This window comes from Aphelocoma coerulescens, unplaced genomic scaffold, assembly GCF_041296385.1.
Source record: "Aphelocoma coerulescens isolate FSJ_1873_10779 unplaced genomic scaffold, UR_Acoe_1.0 HiC_scaffold_77, whole genome shotgun sequence".
Lineage (NCBI taxonomy): Eukaryota > Metazoa > Chordata > Aves > Passeriformes > Corvidae > Aphelocoma > Aphelocoma coerulescens.
Genome location: NW_027184063.1, coordinates 958,541 through 985,039, shown reverse-complemented (window position 1 = coordinate 985,039; position 26,499 = coordinate 958,541). Strand labels below are relative to the sequence as shown.

General features: G+C 53.8%; 2 pseudogenes; one reads left to right on the top strand and one right to left on the bottom strand.

The window, feature by feature from the left end:
* Window positions 1-26,499, top strand: part of LOC138102496 (zinc finger protein 850-like) — a 176,932-nt pseudogene that overhangs the window by 120,840 nt on the left and 29,593 nt on the right.
* Window positions 7,220-9,987, bottom strand: LOC138102516 (zinc finger protein 551-like; annotated as a pseudogene).

Genomic DNA, 26,499 nt, shown 5'->3' with positions numbered 1-26,499 from the left:
GACCCAGATGTATTATCACAGAAAGCTGAACTCATTGCACTAATGAGAGCTCTGGAACTGAGTGAGGGGAGGAAGGTAAACATATGGACTGATTCCAAATATGCCTTCAGTGTTGTTCATGCCCACAGAGCTATTTGGAAGGAACGTGGCCTGCTGACTGCTCAAGGTAATGAAGTTAAGCATGCTAAACAAATTCTTGCACTTTTACAGAGTATTTGGAAGCCTACGGAAGTGGCTATCATGCATTGCAAGGGTCATCAAAAAGGGAAAACAGCTCCTGAACTGAGAAATCGTTTTGCTGATGAAACAGCAAGGGGGATTGCAGAAAAAGGCATTTTTGCAATAGTACCACAGGAAGAGATAGATTTGTCATCATTTACCCCAAAATACGATCAGAGGGATCACAAATTAATTAATTTCAGCCTTAAGCTGAAATCAAAGAAAGTGGGTAGGCTGTTACCCTGGTAGGACAAATTGTAGTTCCATCCCTGATCCTTCAGGAAATAGCCCAACGAGAGCAGGAAAGTACCCACTGGGGAACAGAAAATCTTTTAAAACATTTGAGGAAAGTAGTGATAGGGAGAGGGATGACTGATATTGTACAATCTGTAACAAGCGTGAAACCTGCTGTAAAAACCCAAGCAAGAGAGTTGTGTTAAGAGTGACAAAAACAGGAGATCTCCCGGGAGGTTATTGGCAAATAGATTTTGCTGAGATGCCATGCAAAGAGGGATGCAAGTATATACTGGTACTGGTTGACACCTTCAGTGGGTGTCGCACCAACACAGCAAAAGCAGTAGTGAAAGCTTTGTTCAATCATATAATACCAAGATTTGGGGTTTCTTTGGGAATGTCATCAGATAGGGGACCACATTTTGTTGCAATGGTGGTTAGAGAAGTTAGCAAGATTTTGAGACTTACCTGGGACCTGCACACACCATACAAGCCCCAGGCAAGTGGCAAAGTTGAACGCATGAACAGGATCCTCAAAACTCAGATTTGCAAGATTTGTCAAGAGACATCCATGACGTGGGTTCAAGCCCTGCCTATAGCCTTGCTGAGGGTCCGCATACAGCCAAGGCGAAGGGACAACATCAGTCCCTATGAAATATTATATGGCAGGCCATACCAGGTTCCACGTATCCCCAGGGGAAATTCATATGAGAGGTAAAAATGATTTGCAAAAGTATTTAATGGCTCTGAGTTCCACTTTGCAGAAGCCCAGAGATTTGTTGTGTTATCCAAACCAACAGGATTGGACACACCTGCTCATCCGTTCCAGCCTGGAGACTGGGTCTACATCAAGTGGTGGGACAGCGACCCCTTGCAAGCCAAGTGGAAGGGACCATTCCAAGTTTTGCTGACCACTTCTACTGCGGTCAAGGTTGCTGGCAAGGGACCGTGGATTCACTATTCGAGGGTGAAGAAAGCTTCTGATCCCAAAACTACCAAGAAGGCAGAGACTGATACAAATCAGAAAGATGCAGTTTAAACTGTTTTTTACATGTTTGCTATTTGCCCAACTGGTAACCATGGTTTAGGGTTCACCCCGTTTTGCATAAGACTGTAGTCCAAAATGTGTCCAAGGTTCAGATGTGGACCAAAGTGAGAGAATTAAGAAAGATTTAGATGAAATTCAGAACAGAACTCAAATTCTACATGGAGTAGCTTCTAGAAATAACACCTTAAATTTTGATCATATTTTTGATATTCTCACCTCATGGTTACCAAACTGGGCCTGGGTAAAAGAAATATTCATCATAGCTGTAATTGTAGTTATTATCTGTGTAATAGCCTGTGGAGCAGCTGGCTGTGTAAACCGGTTCTGCAAGTAAAGAATAGAGTAGAGACTAGACAAGGTAGGGTTTTTTTAGTTAGGGGAGAAATGATGCCATGAAGATTTTTTGCCTTTTCTTTTATACCCATTAATACCCTTTTTACAACTGCTGTATTCTTAGTGCTTTTTGCCTCCATTCTTGGACTTGTCAAGCTGAGAGACTAAACATTTTAGAAGCTTTGTGGCTAGGGATCAAGTGTGCCCCAGACCCCAAGGTCCTCTCCAGAACACATTCTGTAAACTGACAGAACCATCCAGGAGAAGGCTGCTTGGGGAGGGGGGCTCATTCAAGCCTCTCATTGGGGAATTTTTGATAGATATGCTAATTAATAAAACCTATAATGTTATACCAGGTCTTTTGGGGGTGCATTGTGGAGTGCATTTCAGTGCATCTGACCTGGAGGTGTGCACCTAAGGATCCTTAAAATAAATATCAAGGTAAAATCCCTTTTCCCCTTCTAACCGTGTTTGACTCTTGATTTTAAGACCAGGAAAAGGCATCACCTCTACTCTCACAGAAGGCAAACAGAGAGGGAACACGCTACCAGGATGGCACCTCCCAGCTCCAGCCACTTGCCACAACCCAGCTCCAGCTGATGCCGCGTGGCGCAGGGCAGCGTGAGCTTTACGGTACCATCCGGTTTCCCTCCAGGGTCAAACAGGTCGAGGGACAAAGGGCCATCTTCTGGTTCTCCTCCCACAGCACCAACAGGCTTATGGTCGCTTGCTGGCAGTGCAGAAGGGCTTGGCACAGTTACTGCGGTGGCACAAGTGGCTTTTATTGTCCGGTCTCCGGGTGCCACGAGCGCCTTACACACTGTCCTCCATGGATACAAAAGCTTTGTTAGCACTGCGCTGCCGCGTGTAAATCATCCCACAACACATCCTCTAAAGCGTCCCATGTCTGAGGATTAAAAATATTGGTCCTATCTAAAGTTGAATCACAGTCTTTTACCGAAAACAAGGGTCTGTTCAAATATGTAGACTCAACTTTCCTGCCATGTTTCTTTATAATCTGTTTTAACGTCTCTGGGATGTTCTGTTCTTGGGATACTCCATCCCCTATGTCCCCCATGGCTCAGCTACAATTTGTAGGGATTATCGCTGGCCAGCTTTCCCACTTCTCTCAGCGGCACTCCAAGTCCCACGGGGCTCACTGACAGACGCGCAGATAGGCGTATAATAAATTCTCACACGGGGACACCATTTGTCGGCGATTGAATCTCGGACCCAGACCGGCAGGGAATCTGAATGGTTTACTCAAAGGAGTGAGTTGGTTTTATACACTTTTCTAAGGCACAGTAGTTCCTTATATGATGTGACCTATCTCGTGTTGCCACATCAGCAACACACTTTGTAGGGGTCTGCCCTGTGACACCTCCTCCCCCCAGGGCCCAGTGGCGACAAGCCTCTCTGGGCTGCCTTGTGCTCCTTTGTTCTGCCATGTGCCTTTGCAGGCAGGTTTTAAAGCTCACAACCTAATTCTCCTTTATAATTCCCCATACTGTGGCTCCCAGTCACCCCAATATGATCCCAGTCACTTTCAGTTACACTCAGTACGATCCCAGTATGACCCTGGTCACTCCCACTATGATCCCTGCATGGTCTCAGGTGTTCCCCTTCACCCTTAGTATAGTTCCAGGCACTCCCAGTACAGTTCCAGTTTCCCCCAGTATGATCCCAGTCATTTTCAGTTACATTCAGTATGATCCCAGTATGACCCTGGTCACTCCCACTATGATCCCTGCATGGTTCCAGGTGTTCCCCTTCACCCTTAGTATAGTTCCAGGCACTCCCAGTACAGTTCCAGTTTCCCCCAGTATGATCCCAGTCATTCCCACTGTGGCTCCAGTCCTCCCCAGTATGATTCCAGTATGATTCCAGTATGATTCCAGTATGAACCCAGTCACCCTCAGTACAATGCCATTTGCTCCCACCATAGTCCCAGTCACTCCCCGTCTCTCCCAGTATCTCCCAGTAGCTTCTAGCATGATTCCAATCACTCCCTGTATATCCCAGTTGCCCTCAGGATGCTCCTAGTCACTTTCAGTATGATACCAGTATGACCCCAGTCACCCTCAGTGTAGACCCAGCTGCTCCCAGTATGATCCCAGTTGTCCCCAGCATGGTCCCATTTCCTCCCAGTGTGATCCCAGTATCTCCCAGTTGCCTCTAGCATAGACCCAATCACTCCCAGCATGATCCTACTCTGATGCCATGATGATCCCAGTTGTCCCCAGCATTTTCCTAGTTGCTCCCAGTTCCTCCCAGTCTGATCCCAGTGGCTCTCAGTTGCCCCTAGAACAGAGTCAATCATTCCATGTATGATACCTGTATGTGTCCGGTAGGATCCCAGTCTCCCCCAGCATGGTCCCACTCAATCCCAGTTGCCCCCAGTGTAGACCTAGTCACTCCCAGTTGCTCTCAGTGTGGTCCCAGTCACCCTCAGTGTGGTTAGAGACACTCCCAGTATAGCCCAGTTGCCCTCATCTTGCTCATAGTCATTCCCAGTCACAGCCACCAGTAAGCTCCAGTAAGGTTCCAGGGTGCAGTCCTCCAAGGCCAGGCTGATCCAGCCTGGGAGCAGGGCTCTTTGTGAGAATCCAATTCAGTTTGAGTTCAGCCATTTTAGTTTGCCTCATCTCTGGCTGTCAGGGTTTTCAGAGGCACGCGGGGGCAGGGAGTGTACACCTGCCACTTGCAGGAGGTGGCCACGAGCGGGGGAAGCCTCATCTCTGGGGAGCCTTGGCCTGGCAACACCCCACATGAGGAAGGCAGTAGGAGACACTGTGAAGGGGCTTCTCCAGTCAGGTCGCGGAGAGGTCTCCACCAATGGGCGGCCCAGGAAAGCTGGACTGGGCCAATGGTTCCCTGTCCTCAGGCAGCCTTTGGGAGGGGCCGGGGGAGTATAAAACCCAACTGTGTCAGGGCTCGCTGCTGCTTGCTCGGGAGGCCTCGCTACTGTTTGCTGCCTGTGTGAAAAACAACGAGCCAATTCAAAAGTTGAAAGGGTTTTATCAACAAAAATTTAATAATTGACAACTACAGACCCCAAGCGGCAAGCTGCCTGCCTACAAAACAAAGGACAGCAGTGCTGGGCACTTGGCTACGAGGGTTAGCCAAGGGCACAACCCTCGGGGCTTCTGCAAGGCCTGTTCTCCCCTCCCAGTGTCAATCAGGGTATCTGGACACATTTGTCCAGTCAGGGGCCGGGTTGGTTTGGTCCCTCCCTCATGCCTGCCCATAGGGGCCAGCTCATCCCTCTGGAGCATGCCCAGTTGCTGCCTAAAGGAGGGGCCCCAGCCTGAGTGACACATTCTGGTGGTTTTGACTGGCACTTGCACATTCCCCACCCCCAAGAAGATTCTGGAAAGTTATTCCCATCAGCCATTTTGTTTTATATTAATCATTGACAATTCAACTGTAAAAACATCCTGAACACTAAAGCATCCTAACATACAATCTAACTCTAACCATCACTCTCAACTCCCAGCCATTTTCCAACCTGAAATCAGAGAACTTTAACAGTATTAAACTTCTTGATTAACTCTTTAACCCCTTGAATCAGTAACTCCAAATTGAAAACCAACATCTCCCTTCACTGTTTATAAAATCCTGGCCCCAGCCTGCCTTCTGGCTCTGCTGCCCTCGCACCTGTCCTGCCTTCCTGTGCCCCTGAGCACCACCTCACTGCTTCGCCCTGCCTTCCTGCCTGAGCTGCCTGAATCCTTCCCTGCCGCCCCGATCCAGCCGTCACTGCCTGCCCTGCCGCGCTGATACAGCCGCTCACTGCGACCCCGTCCAGGCTCCTGGTCCTCCCGTTTAAGCGCCCGGGAGCTGCGCGGGCTCAGTCGGGCCCGGCTCAGCCACAGGCAGCAGCATGCACAGCCCCCCACCTGGGCGCCGACAGCACTGCCGTGACTTGCTGCTGGTACCCGCCCTCTTTTTCTCTCTGTCCCCTCTCTCCCCTCTCCCCCAGTCTTTTCCCATTTTCCTTTCTTCTGTTCTGTCTCCTCTAGCTGTCTTCTGCTCGGGCAGCTCCTTTTCCTTCTCCTTTTGTTGTCTATAAACGGTTCTCAGGGACAATATTTGCCTCGTTTGGCTTAATTCCGTTCCTGACCATCCATTTTTAAAAGAACACCTCGCAGCTCCCCACAGTGGAACGTGACACCCCCTCTCTCCACTGGGTCTTTCACTGGATCACAGCCTCCTCCAGGCATCTACCCGCTCCGGTGTGATCACCTCCCCTCCGGGCTGCGGGTGGATCTCTGCATCCCCCGTGGATTCCCGGGGACTGTGGGTGGATCTCTGCATCCCCTGTGGATCCCCAGGGACTCCTTCACCATGCTCTTTACCACGGCTTGCAGAGGAATCTCAGCTCTGCAGCCTGGAACACCTCGTCCCCCACCTTCTCCACTGACCTTGGTGTCTCCATGTTGTTTCCTTCACACTTTCTTACCTCCTCCTCTTCTCTGACCAGAAGAAAAACTGTGACTTTGTTTTGATTTTCTTCTTAAATCTGTTATCCCAGAGGCATTACCAGCCTCTCTCATTGGCCCAGTTTTGGCCAGCAGCATGTCCATCTTCAGAGCCAGAAGGGATTGGCACTGCTGCACATGGTGGAAGCTTCCAGCAGCATCTCACAGCAGCCACCTCTGTGGCCCCCTCGCCACTGAAAACCAGGCTGTGCCAAACCAGTACAGGAGTCATCGGTGAGAAAAGCTCTGACTGAGTAAAAATTGTTTTGTGCAGTTTCTGAATGGCTTAAAAGTGTTGTGGTCTCTGGCACCTGCACATCTCCATGGCAACTGCTGAGTCATCACCGCCGCACGCTCTGATTGGCCAAAGGCTGCTTTGGGGTGGGGGCTGGGGGCCTCCGTCAAACGTGGGACCCCCACAAGCTGCTTATAACCACCAAAACTGGGAGTTATAGCCCTCCCTCAGACACCGGTGGAACCGTGGAGTCACCCTAACCCCCCAAAATGAGGCACGGGGCCCACAAGCCATTTATATCCCTGCCCCAGGTTGGTGGAAAGCAGCAAGATCCTCCTGAAAATGGGGTCTCCTCACCATCATTAAAATGAGGAGGGGATGTCACCTCAGCTTCCTGAATTAGTGGGAAAACTCCAAAAGCCACTTCTAGCCCCCAAAATTGGCAGAAAGCAGCAGGATCTTCCCCAAAATGAGCTCCCTGTGTCCCTCCCTGTGGTGTCCACTCCAAGTGCCGGAGCCACGTGTCCTCCCCTGTCTCCCTGTATCCCCTCCTCAGGATTGGGAGGTACCCAAAAAACCCCTCAGGAACTGGGGATAACCCAAATGCCCTCAGATGTGGGGGATACCCAGAAAGGAGATTCCCCCCGGTCTCATCATCCCCAGCATTCAGCTCTTCATTCCAAACCCCTGCCCCCCCCCACCATGTACCTCCCACTCCATCCAGATCCTCTGAATGCCCATCCAGCCCCTCCTGAAGATTTTGAGGGGGCTGTAGGGTCAAGTACTTTTGGAATGTGACTGAGACATTTGGAGTGGGAGCTGTGCATTTTTCACTGGGATCCAGTGGTTTTGAGGTGACAGATCAAGGCCTCTCATCTTCTGGAGTGCAAAGTAATGGAGAAAACTCTTCCATCTCCCCTCAGAACCCCCAAATCCTCCCAAACATCATCATCCCTGGTGCCTATGGGGATCCAGAAGGATATGGAGACAACCAGCCAGGTGTCTTCCCAACAAGGATACAGGGAATGTCCGACCTTCCATAGGGGATGAAGCTGGAGCAGCGGACAAAGCTCTTCCCGCAGTCGGGGCACTTGCAGGGCTTCACTTACCGGTGCCTCTGTTGGTGTCTGGTCAAGGCTGAGCTCTGGGTGAAGCTCTTGCCACACTCGGGACACTCGTAGGGCCTCTCTCCGGTGTGGCTCCTCTGGTGGATGATCAGCTCAGAGCTCTGTCTGAAGCTCTTCCCACATTCCCCACACTCATAGGGCCTCTCCCCAGTGTGGAGCCTCTGGTGGACAATCAGGTTGGATCTGTGGCTGAAGTTCTTCCCACATTCCAGGCACTCATAGGGCCTCTCCCCAGTGTGGCTCCTCTGGTGGATGATCAGGCTAGAGCTCTCTCTGAAGCTCTTCCCACATTCCCCACATTCATAGGGCCTCTCCCCAGTGTGGATCATCTGGTGGCGGATCAGGGTGGATCTCTGTCTGAAGCTCTGCCCACATTCCCCACACTCATAGGGCCGTTCCCCAGTGTGGATCATCTGGTGGCGAAGCAGGTCAGAGCTATACCTTAAGCTCTTCCCACATTCCTGGCACTCATAGGGCCTCTCCCCAGTGTGGATCATCTGGTGGCGGATCAGGGTGGATCTCTGTCTGAAGCTCTGCCCACATTCCCCACACTCGTAGGGCCGTTCCCCAGTGTGGATCATCCGGTGGCGGAGCAGTTCAGAGCTGTCTCTGAAGCTCTTCCCACATTCCCCACACTCATAGGGCCGTTTCCCAGTGTGGATCATCTGGTGGCAGATCAGGGTGGATCTCTGTCTGAAGCTCTGCCCACATTCCCCACACTCATAGGGCCGTTCCCCAGTGTGGATCATCTGGTGGCGGATCAGGGTGGAGCTGTCTCTGAACTTCTTCCAACATTCCCCACACTCGTAGGGCCGTTCCCCAGTGTGGATCATCTGGTGGCGGATCAGCTCAGAGCTTTCTCTGAAGCTCTTCCCACATTCCCCACACTCGTAGGGCCGTTCCCCAGTGTGGATCATCTGGTGGCGAATCAGGTGGGAGCTGTCTCTGAAGCTCTTCCCACATTCCAAGCACTTGTAGGGCTTCTTCCTGGTTTGAAGCAGCTCATGGACCACCAGGTCTGAGCTCTGGCTGGATCTCCGGCCGCCTTTCTGGCACAGGGTGGCTCTTTCCTCCTCACAGCTCCCTGGGCTGCGTTTGCAGCCTCTCCTCCTGCTGGATCTCCAGGTCTTTTCCTCCCTGTTGGATTCCTGCGCCATGGAGCCGCTCAAAACAGCGTCTTCCACCAGGTTGTGCCACGGGGATTTGTCCTCCCTGGGCTCCATCCTCAGCTCCTCATCTGGAGGAGGAAGGACAAGGAGAGGTTAGGATTTGCCTCTGTGCCACAGGGAAGGGGAAGGAGATCCCCCCAGTCCGTCCCCGGCAGGACGGCGTCGGCAGCGGGGCTGTCCTGCAGCCGGGGGCGATGCTGGGCTGGGAGATGGAGCAGGAGAGAGGGGGAAAGGGGCAGGGACTTCCTCCTCACCTGCCTGGGTGTTCTGGGCCACCTTCCTCTTCCTCACAGCTTCCTGCTCCATTTGGCAAAGGTTTGGGAATGGGAAATCGTGGTTTGGGGAAAAAGAAGGGGTGAGCATGTTAAGTTTGAATGTCCCCCTGCTCAAGTCCATCTCTACAAGTCACCGGGCATCTGGGGTCCAGAAAAACCTCCCAAACACCAAGATTCAGCCCTGAAAAAGCCTCACAGGAGTTCCCCTTCTCTAGTCCCCCTGCTCTGATGTTGGGGGGTTCCCCCCTGTCCCAGCTGCTGGGGGTCACACTTGTATTGGGAGTCCCCCATCTACTTGGTCTCTACCCTCCCCAGGCTGCTGGAAGCCCAGGAATCCAAAAAGCTCCCATCTTTGGTCTCCCCACATAGGGATGCTGGGGGTTATGGGGTCCAAGGGGTCCTTCTCCCCTTATTCTCTGCTTCGGGGTGCAGGGGGTTCAAGGAGTCCCCCCTCCCCTCTCCAGGCTGTCAAGGGTCCCATGAATTGCGGCGCTCCCCCCTCTCTGGGCTCCCTACTTTGGGGTCCTGGGGGTCACAGGGGTCTGCTCCTCCAGACTGCCGGGGCTCCCCTGGTCCCGGTACTGCCCCTCTCTGCTCTCCCCATTCTGAGAGTCCCAAGGTTGCCCCCTTGGGCTCTGCCCGCTGCCAGGGCTCTGCTGGCACCACCACCAGGACCCCTCAAAAACACCTCCTGGGGACCCCCCAATGTCCTTGCAAGGGGCATTTTCTTCTCAGCTTTGGAGTTCTTCATACTCCAAACATCCCCCCCAAAAAACCCAATCCAGGGACCCACCAGGATATTTGGGCTGAGCTCCCCCTCCCGGGGCACCTGCGGGATGGGGGAGTGATGCTCCCACGGGTGAGGGGCTGCGAATTCAGGGAGTTCTCAGCCTTGTGCTTCCTTCTCCTTTTCTTGATCCTCTCTTGTCCCTCCTCTTCCTCCTCCTCCCACTCCTCCTCACCCATCCCTCCTCCTCCTCTCCCCAGGACCAGCGACACCCTGGGTCCCCGTTCCCGAGCCCCTTGCAGCACACGGGAACACCAGGGATGGAGCCGGGACAGGTCGGGATGGGCAGCGCAGGGCTCTCGGCTGCTCCCACCCGCTGGGGGCGGGGGAACCCGGCCCGGGGAAAGGAGAGGGAAACTGGGAACATTGGGGGCTGCACATCCAAACTGGGCCTTGCTGGGGACCCTGGGTGGGGACTTGCAGCCCTTGGGGTTCCTCTTGGAGCCTGGAGAGCCGGGAGGGGGGACACAGAGAGGGCTGGGGGATCCCAGGAGTGGCATCACTGGCAGTGACTGCTTTGTACTGGGGTAACTGGAACCTTACTGGGGCAACTGGGTGGGACTGGGAATGACTACAAGCATGCTGAGGCCAACTGGTATGTACTGGGAGTGTCTGTAACCATCCTAGGATTTACTGGAATCACAATGGGAAACAACCATGCTGGGACCATAGGACCATGCTGGGGGCTACTGGGAGCACGTGGGAGTGACTGGGTCTGAACTGGGGGCAACTGGGCACAACTGGGACCATGCTGGGAGGGACTGGGATCATATGGGGAGTGACTGGGACTATACTAGGGGCAACTGGGTTCAACAGGAACCACACTGGAAGATCATGAGAGCAGCTGTGCCCATGCCACAGTCATACTGGGATCCTACTGGAACTGGCTGGGATCATTCTGGCAGTGACTGGAATAGTACTGGGGGTATCTGTGAGTGACTGCAATCATACTGCAATCAGACTGGGAGTAACTGGAAAGGTGCTGGCCATGACTGGAACCATACTGGAGGTGACTGGGAGCAACAGAGACCATGCTGGGAGCAAATGGGATCGTATTTGGAGTAACTGGGAGTGACTGGATTCATACTGGGACCAACTGGGCCCACACTGGGAATGACAGGGAGTCTCTCTGGGCATGACTGAAATAATACTGGGAGTATCTGGGAGTCATACTGGAGGTGACTGGGTGCAACTGGGATCATAATTGAAGTGGCGGGAAGTGTCTGGGATCATACTGGCATTGAGAGGGAGCAGTTGGGATCACGTTTGGGGTAACTGGGATCATACTGGGAGTGACTGGAACCAGACTGGCAGTGGCTACGGTTCCTACTGGGATCATGCAGGGAGCCACTGGGATTACAGCAGGTGTGAACAGATCCGGACTGGGGCTTACTGGGAGCTACTAGGCCCATGTTGGGAGGAAAATGTGGACACATTGGGAGCAGCTGGGATCAGCTGGAATCATACTGGGAGCAACTGGGACAACACTTTGGGTAACTGCCAGAAACTGGGATCATGGTGGAAGCAACTGGGGTTAACTGGGAAAGACTGGGATCATTCGGAGGGAACTAGAACCTCACTGGGGCAACTGGGAGTGCCGGGGAATGACTACAAGCATGCTGAGGCCAACTGGGATATACTGGGAGTGTCTGTAACCATACTGGGGCTTACTGGAATCACAATGGGAACAGCTGGGACCATGCTGGGGACAACTGGGACCACGCTGGAGGCACCTGGGAGCAACTGGATCTATGCTGGGGGCAACTGGGCGTGACTGGGACTATTCTAGGGGCAACGGGGATCATACTGGGAAGAACCAGGAACGACTGGAACTATGCTGGAGGCAAGTGGGATCATACTGGAATCACGGTGGGAGCAGCTGGGTGAGACTGGGATCATACTGAGGGTGTCTGGAATCATCCTGGGATTGACTGGGAATGGCTGTGAGCAACTGGAATCATGCTGAAAGCAACTGGGAAGAAGTGGGAAGGACTGGGAGCATGCTGAGAGTGAATGGGATATACTGGGTGAGACAGGGAGTCAAAGGGATCATACAGGAGGCTACTGGGCTCATGCTGGCACTGGCAGGCAACAACTGGAATCACACTGGGGGCCACTGGCATCATACTGGAAGTGACTGGGATCATACTGGGATTATAGTGGGTGTCAACGGACCCTGACTGGGTGCTACTGGGAGCTACCAGGCCCATACTGAGAGCCTACTGGGGATACACTGAGATCAGACTGGGAGCAACTGGGAATGATAGGATGCATGCTGGTGACAACTGGGATGTACTGGCAGTGACTGGGATAAAATTGGGAGCAACTGAACCATGCCGAAGTAACTGGGAGTGCCTGGGAATGACCACGAGAATGTTCAGGGCAACTGCAATATACTGGGAGTGTCTGGAGACCATGCGGGTGGTGACTGGGACCACACTGGGAGCAACTGGGAATGTGCTGGGGGGAACTGGGACCACACTGGGGCCACACTGGGGGCAAGTGTGAGTGACTGGGGCCCTGCTGGGAGAGACTGGCATCATACTGGCAGTGACTGGGACTACGCTAGGGGCAGCTGGGAGAACTGGGAACACACTGGACAAAAGTGGAAGGAACTGGGTGCAACTGGGACCATGCTGGGGGCAAATTGCATCATAACGGGGAATGACTGGGAGTGACTGGGTTCATACTGGAAGCAAGAGATCCTACAGGGAGTGAGGGGAAGTGACCAGGATCATACCGGGACTGAGTGGGCTCACACTGGGACTGATGAGGAAACTGGAACCACTCGGGGGGGGAACTGGGCTCATACTGGGAGCAGCCATTTCCCGGCCCCGGGACCCCCGAGCCCCTTTCCCGGCCATGCCGCCCCTCCAGCCCCCAGACTCCCCCGCCGGGGTCCCGCCAATCCCAGGGGTCCCCCCCCTCGGGATCCCCGCTTTGGGGTTCTGGGGGTCTCCTCTCTCTGGGGTCCCGCTTAGGGAAGCCGGGGCTCCCGGGGGTCCCCAAAACCGGTGTCCCCCCACCCCCGCGCGGTGCCCACGGGGCCCCGGCAGAGCTCGGAGGGCCCGGCCCGGGGAGCCCAACCTCCACCGCGGGGGGACCCGCATCCCCCCGCCCCCGCCGGGGCTCTGCCGGCACCGCCACCGGGACCCCCTAAAAACACCTCCCGGGACCCCACGATGTCCCCCCGAGGGCATCTGCGGCTCGGCTTTGGAGTCCCGCAAGCTCCAAACTTCCCCCCAGAAAACCCCAAACCCAGGGATCTCCCGGGACATTTGGGGCGAGCTCCCCCTCCCCGGGCACCTGCGGGACGGGGGGCGATGGTCCCGGGGGGCTGCGAGTTCAGGGAGCGCTGGAGCCGAGCGCTTCCTCCTCTCCTCCAGCTTCCCGCTGCTGCTCCGCCTCTTCCTCCCTCCTCCTCCTCCTCCTCCTCCCGCCTCTCCCCAATCCCACCTCCGCCTCCTCCTCCTCCCCTTCCCTCGCAGCCCCGTTCCCGAGCCCCTCGCAGCCCGCGGGAGCAGCGGGGATGGAGCCGGGACAGGTCGGGATGGGCAGCGCGGGGCTCTCGGCTGCTCCCACCCGCTGGGGGCGGGGGAACCCGGCCCGGGGAAAGGAGAGGGAAACTCGGAACACTGGGGGCTGCACATCCAAACTGGGCCTTGCTGGGGACCCTGGGTGGGGACTTGCAACCCTTGGGGCTCCTCTCGGAGCCTGGAGAGCCGGGAGGGGGATCGCAGAGAGGGCTGGGGGACCCCAGGAGTGGCATCACTGGCAGTGACTGCTTTGTACTGGGATCGTACTGACATCATACTGGGAGCAGCTGGGCCCATGCCGGGCGAGACTGGGATCATACTGGGAGTGAGTAGGAGCCTTTGGGGGCAATTGAGACCATGCTGGGGGCAAATGGGATACACTGGGAGTGACTGGGATCATGCTGAGGGTGACCGGGAGCAGCTGGGAGCAACTGGGAGTGATTGGGTGCATGCTGGGGGTGATTGGAAGCAACTGGGCTTCTATTGTGATGAACTGGGATGATGCTGGAGGTGACTGGGATCATACTGGCAGTGAGTGCGACTACACAGAGGCTGACTGGGAGTGGTTGAAAGCAAATGGGATCATGCTGGGCGGAACTGGGAGTGACTGGGAATATGCTGGAAGGAACTGGGAGAAACTGGAAGTGACTGGAACAAAAGTGAGGGTGAAAGAGAGCAACTGGAACCTGTGGGGGGTAACTGGTTCATACTGGCAGTGACTGGGAGCACACTGGGGTCATATTTGGATCCTATTGGGAGTGACTGGACTAATACTGGGAGTATCTGAGAGTGACTGGGAACACAGCATGCATATCATCCCCCATACTGGGGGTGACTGGGAGCAACTGGGAGCATGCTGGGAGAAAATGGCATCATACTGGGACTGACTGGGTTGATCTAGGAAGCAACTGGAACCATGCTGGAGGCAACTGGGCCCATACTGGGAGTGATTGGAAATAACTGGGATGAAACTCTGACCATACTGGGAGTGATTGGAAATAACTGGGATTATACTGGTACCATACTGGGAGTGCTGGCATATGACTAGGATCATACTGGAGGTGACTGGGATCATATTGGTGTTGAAATGGAGCCACTGGGATCACACTTTTGGCTACTGGGAGCAACTGAGAGAAATTGGGATCATGCTGCAAGCAAACTGGAGTAACTGGGAAGGACTGGATGCATATTGGAAGCAACTGGGATATACTGGGCATGACTGGTATGATACTGGGATAACAAACACCTTTCTGGACCACTGGGAGCATCTGGGAATGACTACGGACATGCTGAGGGCAACTGGGATACACTGGGAGTGTGTGTAACCATACTGGGGGTGGCTGGGGACACACTGGGAGTGACTGGGATTGCCTGGGATTTACAGAGCCTTCCCTGGGGACAGCTGGAAGTGATCCCCCCTTTCCCCCTGCTCTCCCTTGGGCACTGCTGCATCTCCCAACCTGCGCCACCGGGATCTGCCCGGAGCAGTGCGATGGCTCCAGTGATGGGGCTGGAGGCTCCTGGGGTGGCGAGGGGGGAGTGGGACCTTGGCACCCCCTGGGACCCCCCTGAACCGCTGTTCCCCGGAACGGGATGCCCTGAACCCCCATTTGCAGCATCGGGACCCCCCTGCTCCCCTTACCCTTCACAGGGACCCCCTTAAATCCTTTATTGCCAGACATCGGGACCCCTCTGCTCCCCTTTTCCTGGCCATCCCATGTCTCCCAGCCTCCAGACGTCCTGTGTTCTGGATCCTGGGATGCCCTGGAATGCCTCGGACCCCCATTCCTGTCTTTCTCAGCCCTGAGCTCCACCTTTCTGCAAAACTGGAGACCCCCTGAACTCCCCTTCCCGGATGTGGCAGTTGTCCCCACCCTGTTATCCCCCTTTTCTGGGAAACCCTGGACTCCCCTGTCCTGGGCACAGGTGTACTAGTTTGAAAACAAAACAGTGGGAGGCACCAAGTCAGAATAACAATTTTATGGGGAAATTAAAGAAAAGGAAAAAAAATAAAAGAAAACACTGGTTCAAACTGACAGAGTCAAGATACAACCTGACTCCCTGTTAATCAGGGTAGTGGTAGCAGTCTGGTAGAATGGTGGCTGCAGTCCTCCTGTAGAAAATGGGTCTGCTCTTCCTCAGAAGGTCCAGTGGTGGCTATGTAGCTCCTGTCCTCTGGAAATCCAGTGGAAGGGTTGTCTCTGATGTTCAGAATCTCAGATTATATCCAGGATGGAATGCTTGGTTCCTCCCTCTGGGTGGAGCATCTCACAATGGGATAATGAGTCATGAGACCAAATGTTGATTAGGCTCATTAACAGAAGATAGTCCGGAGGGAGTTATCTCTGAGTCATGGGGCAGGACAATGATGGGCCATTAACAGCAAGATAGTCTGGGGGGAGGAGGCAAGGAAACACTGCCCCACCTGATTTCAACAGCTCATGAGGATGCTAATAGAACACACTGCAACCCAGGACAACAGGGACCCCCTGGAACTCCCTTCTACCTCTCCACGTCCCTGCACTCCCCTTTCCTTGACCCTGAGACCCCCCTGGACCCCCATTCCTGAGAACCAGGATCCCCTTTTACCCCTTTCCCTGGCACTGAGACCCCCCTGCACCCCCTTATCCGGCACCAACGCAGCCTTTTCCTGGCCACCCCTCCTCTCCCAGCCCCAGACCCACCCTTTTCCTTGACCCTGGGACCCCTGGGTCCCCATTCCTGTATTTCCCAGCCCCCAGCCCCTCCTTTCCTCACACTGAGGGCCCCTGGCACCCCCTTTCCTGGGCACAGGATTCCCTGGACACTCCATCCCACCTCTCCCAATCCCTGCATCCCCCTTCCTTGACTCTGAGACCCTGAACCTCCTTCCAGCTTTCCCAGCTCTTCACGTCCCTCCTCTCCTTGACCTGCGGACCCCCTGGATCCCCAAACTCCCACCCCCTCAGATCTCTGTGTCCCCCCAGTTCTCCACTCCCTGCAGTACCTGGAAGTGGCGCTGTCAGAGCCCGGCCTGGGGTCCCCCAGTCCCTGATCACGGGGACGTGGATGGGACCCCCTCCAAGTGCTGCCACAGCGAGCAGGGCTGGATGGAGCCTCAGGCACGGGGATGGCAGCGGGACTCAAGTAAGGATATTGGGATAGCCAGACCTGGGATATTTGGATAGCCAGATCCAGGATATTGGGACAGCCAGACCCAGGATATTGGGATATCCAGACCTGCGACATTGGGATGGCAAGACCCGGCTCAAGGAGAGGAACTGGCACGTGGCTAACAGTGACCTGGAGATGGGGCTGGTACAACCAGAGCAGGGGAAGTGGGGGGAGCTGGAGGCTGGGCTGGGATCTGTGGGAATGGGGTGGATCTCTAGGGGTGGGATCTGTGGGAGTGGGATGGGATCTGTGTGCCTGGCATAGGAATCCAGGGAGCTGCAGGGGGCTCCGTGGGGCTGGGACACAACTCCATGGGTCCGTTCTCTCCTCATTCCCAGGTCTCCCCACAGTGCAGGTGGTTTCCAGCTGTGACCTCCTGTCCAACAGAGCGTCCATGGATCCCACCGGCACAGCTATGATGGGTGGGATTTCATCTCCTTCCAGCTGGGATCCGCGAGCTTTGCAGTGTCCAACAGTGCCACCTGGATCCCCCAGAGGTGCTGGGAATCCAAAGGGATCCTGGCAGAGCAGATGAAGCATTACTTGGGACACACCTGTTTGGAAGAGCTCCCAAAATACATTGGATGTGGTTGGGGAGGCTCTGGAGCACAAAGGTGGGTGTGGGGGGGAATTTCTATGGGAATGTGGGATTCAGGAAGGGTGGACTTGGGAATGCAGGAATTCCCATGGAATTTCCATGGATGGATCTCACTCTCATCCCAGTCAGGTGAGAATTCCATGGACGCATCTCCCCCCCAGCCCACTGCCATGGGATTTCCATGGGGAAATGACTGGAATTTATGTCCAATCAAATCCCTGCTGCAATTCACTGGGACATAAATCCCAATCCTTTCCCCAGGCCGGCTCTGTGGTGCCCCTGGCAGTGCCAGGGAAGTGCCCTCTCCCTGCCCTGAGCCGAGCTCGGGCCTTTCCTTCAGTGTTTTCTGCCCTGCCTGGGGCAGGAGGGCACTGACAGAGCAGCTTTGGTGGCACCAGGCACCGGCTGGGCTCCAGCCACTGCAGGTGGCTCTGTGGGAATGTCCAGCACCAAAGCTTAAAGCGAACAACAGCTCCTGTTGGGAGGGGATTCTGCCCCCTCTGCCTGTCCTGGGAGCCCAAGGGCAATGCTCTGGGCACAACAGCCTAGAGTGCTGGAGCACAGTGTCCCTGGGCCATGCCATGTTCCCTCGGCTGTCCTGTGTCCCTTGGCTGTTCCGTTTCCCTTGCCTGTCTCGTGTTTTTCGGCTCTGTGGGGCCAGGGGTTGCAGCAGGACCTGGGGTAGCCCTGGGGGAGAGCAACCCTGAGCCCCAGCTGGGCCAGTTCCCCCAGTTCCACCCAGGGGGTGGCCAGGTCACTTCCAGCATGGGCCCTGTGGCTCCCAGCTCACTCCCCAGTATGGTCCCAGCTCACTCCCCAGTATGATCCCAGTTGCTTTCAGTTACGCTCAGTGTGATCCCAGTATGACCCTGGTCACTCCCACTATGATCCCTGCATGGTGCCAGGTGTTCCCCTTTACCCTTAGTATAGTTCCAGGCCCTCCCAGTACAGTTCCAGTTTCCCCCAGTATGATCCCAGTCACTCCCACTGTGGCTCCAGTCCTTGCTGCAATTATTAAAGGATCAGGGGCATGGATCATTGATAGAATTATGGGATCAATAAAAGAACTGTACAAGCAAGGGCCTGCAAGCAAAAGGCCTGTGTGAGAAAAACTCTGCATGAGAAAAAGGCCTTTGTGAGAAAAAGGCCTGGGAAACAAAGAGGGAGTTTTGAAGCGATGCAGCTGTGCTGATAAGATGTGCTAACCAGGAGAGAAGGGAGGGTGAACTCTGAATTCTTTTAATCATAACATAACTGTAGAAGCTTGCCAATGTAAGTCCAATTATGTAGAAGTAGAAATGCGCTTTGATAATTTTTAAGCCGCTTAAGAGTTAACAAGCTGGTATACTATGTAAGTGCCTCTGGATTGCTAATAAATGGAGCTTGCTTTTATCAACCACATTGGCTTGGACTGCAATTTCTCCCCCCCGCCGGAGTCCACGGACCCTTTTTTCCAACATTTGGCACCCTAGTATGGTTCCAGTATGAACCCAGTCACCCTCAGTACAATGCCATTTGCTCCCAGCATAGTCCCAGTCACTCCCAGATACTCCCAGTATTATTCCAGTAACTTCCTTTATGGTTCCTCTATGATCCCAGTCACTCCCAGTGTCTCCCAGTAGCTTCCAGCATGATTTCAGTCACTCCCTATATATCCCAGTTGCCCTCAGGATGCTCCTAGTCACTTCCAGTATGGTCCCAGTATGACCTCAGTCACCCTCAGTGTAGACCCAGCTGCTCCCAATATGATCCCAGTTGTCCCCAGCATGGTCCCATTTTCTCCCAGGATGATCCCAGTCTCTCCCAGTTGCCTCTAGCATAGACCCAGTGTCTTGGGATGACTTTGTTACGTGTGTCCCCTATCACTGCTTTTTGCCCAGAAATTAACTTTGTGCCATTCTGTGCCTTTAAACTGAGCCTGAGAGGGGGGTGAGGAAAAAAACGCGAGTGAACTCTTCAAAGCAGTTTGTTCAAGGACACAGAGATACAGACTCTCTGCTTCTAACAGCAGCAAGAGGGAAGGAAGCACCCTGCTTGCTTTCCAGCTGGTTTTCCAGCTCCTTTTTTCTCTGGAGAGAGACAGAGAGTTGAACTTTGTTTATCCTGGACTTTGGTTTTTTTCCTTCTTCTCTTCTGGATTGTTTCAACATCAGAACACCTTGGGGGAGTTCTCCATCAAGGCCTCAGAGGTGGGCCCAACACGACCCAGCTCCAAGGAGAGGGAGAGAGAGCCTACGGAAGGACTCTGAAACTTTCCCAGGTTTTCTCACCACAGTAATAGCTTTTATTAATTAGCATTATTATCCTTCTCCTGTGTGTTTGTTAAATAACTAGTTTTTATCTCTTTCACTTTCCTCCGAGGAAAATTTTTTTTTCACGAGCCTGGTAGGGGAAGGCTGGTTGTAACCTGCCTTCTATCAGGGGCTAATTTTCCTCCAAATTTGTCCAAACCAGCACACCCCGTCACTCTCAGCATGATCTTACTCTGATGCCACAATGATCCCAGTTGTCACCCGCATGGTCCTAGTTGCTCCCACTTCCTCCTAGTCTGATCCCAGTGGCTCTCAGTTGCCCCTAGAACAGAGCCAATCATTCAAGGTATGATACCTGTATGTGTCCGGTAGGATCCCAGTTTCCCCCAGCATGGTCCCAGTCAATCCCAGTTGCCCCCAGTGTAGACCTAGTCACTCCCAGTCGCTCTCAGTGTGTTCCCAGTCACCCCCAGTGCAGTTACAGGCACTCCCAGTATAGCCCAGTGTCTCGGTTTGAAAGACAGGTGTCTGCTAAGGAAGGCAGAAGCCTCCCTTGGAGTGGCAGATATAACCCCTTTCCCTCTGAGTTATTATAATTTTGAAATCAAGGGTCTTTAGGCAAAGATGTGGGAAATAGGAATAACAGTTCTTTACTATATATATATAGATATATATATATAACTAGTCAAACAAAACAACAACAACTATGACAGTAACAGCAAACACAAACCCAGTCCCAGCCTTCTCGGCTGTCAGGCTATTTCCCCTCGGGTGCAGTTCCGCTCGCAGCCAGCAGGGATCGCTGGCGGCTCCCGGTGAGCAGGGCAGGTGCGATGGTTCCCCCGCGGCTGCAGGGGGCGCTCCGGAGCGAGCTCGGGGAGCACGCGGCTGCTCTGGCGCCCTGGGATCCCGGGGAAGGATGGAACAAAGGAGCTCCACAAACCGGTGGGCAGCTGGTCCCGGGTTCCCGGAAACAGCAGGCTGGACTGGTAGGCTGGAGCGGCAGGCACAAACACAAATCCCGGGTGGCAGACGAGATGTATCCAAAAGGGGAACCCCCCGGGGCTCCAGGCAGGCAGGGTGAGCACGGCTACAGCGTAACGAAGGCTCGAAGCAGCAGCGGGGCAGGGCGGCCGCAGCCCAGGCTCCAGCAGGGCAGGGAAAGCAGCTTTGGGATCCCCAGTGTTGTTTCCAGCAGAAAGGAAAGACGCCGAAAACGGGAACCAGCAGCTCCTTCCTCTGCACCTTCTCCCTCCAGACGCTGAGAGCGAACTGAACTGCCCGCCAGGTGAGAACAAAAGCCTGGACGGGCCCTTTTGTCTTTCTTAAGTATGGCTATCTCCTCTCAAGTATGGCCATTTATCTCCTAGCAACATGCTATGGGAAAAAATTCCTTTAACAGAAAAAAAACTAGGACTAAACTAAAACCCCAACATTATCCACCCCGAATTTTTTCCATACTAACATGTTACATGAAACTTAACTTTTTAACCATATAAATACAAGCATCACCTAAATTATATACATATGTACATGCTGATACTGATACAAGTACAGAGCCATGGGTAGTTCACCCTAAAACAAGGTCCCCTTGCGGTATGCATCGGGTCTCTCCATCCCTTTGCATCACCCACCAGGTGCAACCTGGTCCCTGAGCAAAAACAACCCCACGGATGGGTTTGTCTTTGCTCAAGGCAGACTTTACCCAAACTTTACCCAAAGGCAGACTTTACCCAAACATACCCAAGCATACCTCTCATGTGCACCACTGGAACCTTATCCCCATCTGTCGTTTGTAGGGGTTCGGATTGGGCAGGGCCGGCTCGGCTGGTGGAGCCTCGGGTGTTAACTAACCAGGTGGCTCTTGCTAAATGCACCTCCCAGTTTTTGAAACTCCCCCCACCCAGTGCCTTCACGGTGGTTTTAAGCAGTCCATTACACCGCTCAACCTTCCCAGCTGCTGGTGCATGGTAAGGGATGTGGTACACCCACTCAATGCCATGTTCTCTAGCCCAGGTGTTAATAAGGCTGTTCTTGAAGTGAGTCCCATTGTCAGATTCAATCCTCTCAGGGGTGCCATGCCTCCAAAGGACTTGCTTTTCGAGGCCCAGGATGGTGTTCCGGGCAGTAGCGTGAGGCACAGGGTAGGTCTCCAGCCATCCTGTGGTGGCTTCTACCATTGTGAGCACATGGCGCTTGCCTTGGCGGGTTTGAGGCAGTGTGATGTAGTCAATCTGCCAGGCCTCCCCATACTTGTATTTGGACCACTGCCCACCATACCACAGGGGCTTCACCCGCTTGGCCTGCTTGATCGCAGCACATGTCTCACAGTCATGGATAACCTGGGAGATACTGTCCATGGTTAGATCCACCCCTCGGTCTCGTGCCCACTTATAGGTGGCGTCTCTGCCCTGATGGCCTGAGGCATCATGGGCCCATCGAGCTAGGAACAACTCTCCTTTATGTTGCCAATCCAAGTCTATCTGGGACACCTCTATTTTCGCAGCCTGATCTACCTGCTTGTTATTACAATGTTCTTCATTAGCCCGGCTCTTGGGAATGTGAGCATCTACATGACGGACCTTCACAGATAGCTTCTCTACTCGAGTGGCAATGTCTTTCCACTCTTCAGCAGCCCAGATTGGTTTTCCTCTGCGCTGCCATTTTGCCTTATTCCACCTTTCCAGCCAACCCCACAGAGCATTGGCTACCATCCATGAATCAGTGTAAAGGTAGAGCTTTGGCCACTTCTCCCTTTCAGCAATGTCCAGAGCTAATTGAACGGCTTTGAGTTCAGCAAATTGGCTCGATCCACCTTCTCCTTCAGTAGCCTGTGCAACTTGTCGTGTGGGGCTTCATACAGCGGCTTTCCATTTCCGGCTAGCGCCTACAATTTGGCAGGAACCATCAGTGAAGAGGGCATATTGTCTTTCACTCTCTGGTAGCTCGTTGTATGGTGGGGCTTCTTCGGCACGCGTCACCTGCTCCTCTTCTTCAGAAGATAACCCAAAAGTCTCACCTTCTGGCCAGTTCGTAATTATTTCCAAGATCCCAGGGCGACTTGGGTTTCCAATTCGGGCGCGCTGCGTGATGAGGGCGATCCATTTGCTCCAAGTAGCATCGGTGGCGTGATGCGTGGAGGGAACCTTTCCTTTGAACATCCACCCCAGCACCAGTAGTCGAGGTGCCAGGAGGAGTTGTGCCTCAGTTCCAATTACCTCTGAGGCAGCTTGGACTCCTTCATAGGCTGCCAAGATTTCTTTCTCTGTGGGAGTGTAGTTGGCTTCGGACCCTCTGTAGCTTCGGCTCCAGAATCCCAGCAGTCGGCCCCAAGTCTCACCAGGCACCTTCTGCCAGAGGCTCCAGGACAGACCATTGTTCCCAGCTGCAGAGTAGAGCACGTTCTTCACCTCTGGTCCTGTCCTGACTGGGCCAAGGGCTACGGCGTGAGCGATTTCCTGCTTGATCTGGGCAAAGGCTTGCTGTTGTTCAGGGCCCCAGTGGAAATCGTTCTTCTTGCGGGTAACCAGGTAGAGAGGGCTCACGATCTGGCTGTACTCAGGAATGTGCATCCTCCAGAAACCTATGGCGCCTAGGAAAGCTTGTGTTTCCTTCTTGTTGGTCGGTGGAGACATCGCAGTGATCTTATTGATGACCTCAGTGGGAATCTGACGTCGTCCATCTTGCCACTTCACTCCCAGGAACTGGATCTCTCGGGCAGGCCCCTTGACTTTGCTCTTCTTGATGGCAAATCCAGCTTCCAGGAGAATTTGGATTATTCTCTCTCCTTTCTCAAACACTTCTGTTGCGGTGTTCCCCCACACAATGATGTCATCAATGTACTGCAGATGTTCTGGAGCCTCACCCTTTTCCAGTGCAGCCTGGATCAGCCCATGGCAGATGGTGGGACTGTGCTTCCACCCCTGGGGCAGTTGGTTCCAGGTGTACTGCACACCCCTCCAGGTGAAAGCAAACTGAGGCCTGCACTCTGCTGCCAGAGGAATGGAGAAAAATGCATTGGCAATGTCAATAGTAGCATACCACTTCGCTGCTTTGGACTCCAGCTCGTACTGGAGCTCCAACATGTCCGGCACAGCAGCGCTCAATGGTGGAGTCACTTCATTCAAAGCACGATAGTCCACAGTCAATCTCCATTCCCCATCAGACTTGCGCACAGGCCAAATGGGGCTGTTGAAGGGTGAGTGGGTCTTGCTGACCACCCCTTGGCTCTCCAGCTCACGAATCATCTTGTGGATGGGAATCACAGCATCTCGATTTGTCCGATACTGCCGGCGGTGCACTGTCGAGGTGGCAATTGGCACTCGTTGCTCTTCCACTTTCAGGAGCCCAACTGCAGAAGGATTCTCAGACAGTCCGGACAGGGTGTTCAACTGCCTAATGCTCTCTGCCTCCACAGCAGCAATCCCAAACGCCCACCTGAGTCCCTTTGGGTCTTTGTAATAACCATTCCAGAGGAAGTCTATGCCCAGAATACCTGGGGCCTCTGGACCGGTCACAATTGGATGCTTTTGCCACTCCTTCCCAGTCAGGCTCACCTCAGCTTCCAAAAGGGTCAACTGCTGTGATCCCCCAGTCACCCCAGCAATGGATACAGGTTCTGCCCCCACATGTCCTGATGGCATTAAAGTACACTGTGCCCCAGTATCAACCAATGCATCATATTTTTGTGGCTCTGATGTGCCAGGCCATCGAATCCACACCGTCCAGAAAACCCGGTTCTCCCGTGCCTCTTCCTGGCTAGAGGCAGGGCCCCTCTAGCCCTGGTTATCATTCTTTCCCTGGGCATACATACTAGAGGTACCTTCGAGGGGATCTGACATATCATCCTCCCTTCTGTAATACCTGGCAGCTCGGTCACGGGAGGCTGAGGCTACTTTCACCTTAGCGGAGCCCCCCCGGTTAGTGCCTCCCTCCTTAAGTTCACGCACCCGCGCTGCCAGGACAGAGGTGGGTTTCCCATCCCACCTTCTCATGTCTTCCCCATGCTCACACAGGAAAAACCACAGCTCAGCTCGTGGGGTGTACCCTCTCTCTCTCGCAGGGGGACGACGGGCTCTGACTTGGGGGCCTGTGACTCGCACTGGTGCCACACTGACCTTCCTCATCTCCTCCATCTCCTCCCTCATTTCCTTCATCTCCTCTTTGAGGTCCTGGACCACAGCAGAGACATGAGCTTTCAGCGGACCATTGACCATGCTGTCATAATTCCTGAGCTTGTTGGCAACAGAGCCCACTGTTTCTCGGTTATTGTCAGCATCAATGGTTGCAATGAAAGTGGTGTATTGCGATGGCCCTAGTCTTGCCAGGTTCCACATCATCTGTCCTGTGCACCTGACCTTATCGGGGTCATTACCGTGCTGTCCATCCCTCCCAAAGAGTACCTCTAATACTGCCACTTCTCTTAGCTGTTGGATCCCTTCCTCAAGTGTCTTCCACTGCATTCTATGATGGTACTCCTGCATTCTCTCTTTGTGAATGAACCTTTCTCTCACACTCATTAAGAGCCGCTCCCAGAGAGAAAGGGGCCCTGGCTCCCTCACAAATACCTGGTTCACGCCTGGGTCCTGGGTCAACGATCCCAGATACCTTGCCTCACCACTATCCAATTGCACACTTGTGCCCATAAGGTCCCAAACCCGAAGCAGCCAGGTGGTATAAGGCTCACGCCCCCTTCGCACAATGTCATCTCGCATACCACGGAGACTGTCGTACGACAGGGACTCAATGATGATTTCTGGCTCTGGCTCCCCTGCTGGTTGTGAGGGCCCTGGTTCCCAATCATCATTAACTGGTCGTACTGATTTGGTCTTACACTTCTTCCTCTGCACAGGGGCAACTGCTGCTGGCTGTACTTGTCCTTGGGGTTCAGCTGAAACCTGGGTGGTTGTAACATCCGTGGGTTCCACTGCTGCACCGTCGGACTCACCCTCTTTGGGGCAGGGAGAGGGTTTTTCACTAGCTGAGGAGGTGTATTCCCTTAGCAATTGGCATATCCCCTGGCGCACCTGGCCCATCTCCTGGCACATCTCCTGCATCCCTTTCGCCAGTACCCCCACCCATTTCGGGTAGTCCATTTCTGAGGTGGGCTGTTGGGCGGTATCTGGCTGTGGGGCAGGGTCTCTAGTGTCTGGGGCTGTGTCAGGCTCTGGGGCTGAATCAGGCTCTGGGGTAGGATCTCTAGTGTCTGGGGCCGTGTCAGGTTCCGGGGCAGGATCAGGTTCTGGGGCAGGATCAGGCTCTGGGGCAGGATCTCTAGTCTCTGGGTCTGGGTAGTTATCCAAGCCAATCTCAACTTATCCTTGAATGCTAAATAGAGTAGGCCTACCAGCAGCAGGTGGTTAGTATTCAGAGGGAATCTAAACCCTTCGAAAATTGATGGGGTGGGTCCAAAGAACTGGTTGAGGGGTTGGGGAAAAACTTCCCCTGGTGTCATTTCCTCACAGAAGGTACCGTTGTTAACATAACCCCAAAAACATGCGCTCAGTGTGTGATAGCCGTTTATCCACGTGCCCACATTCTGGAGGAAGTTAAAAACCCATGAATTCCTCACCTTCTCGACCCACAGCACAAGCTGGATAACAGCAATGGTAGCCTTAGTGAGAGGACCCATATTCAAGTAAGGAGCTGCAAAGGGGAAGAATATAGCCACGGCCACATGCCACCCGAACCAGGGCAAAGTAGACCACATAGTGCTGCCTACCAAGGTTCCTACATCCAACACACAAACTTAAGTTATTCAGGAACTGTTATTCCTTTTTCACCTCTCTCTCTTAATGCCCTCAGGCCCCACGGTTGGGCGCCAAGATCTGTCTTGGTTTGAAAGACAGGTGTCTGCTAAGGAAGGCAGAAGCCTCCCTTGGAGTGGCAGATATAACCCCTTTCCCTCTGAGTTATTATAATTTTGAAATCAAGAGTCTTTAGGCAAAGATGTGGGAAATAGGAATAACAGTTCTTTACTATATATATATAGATATATATATAACTAGTCAAACAAAACAACAACAACTATGACAGTAACAGCAAACACAAAC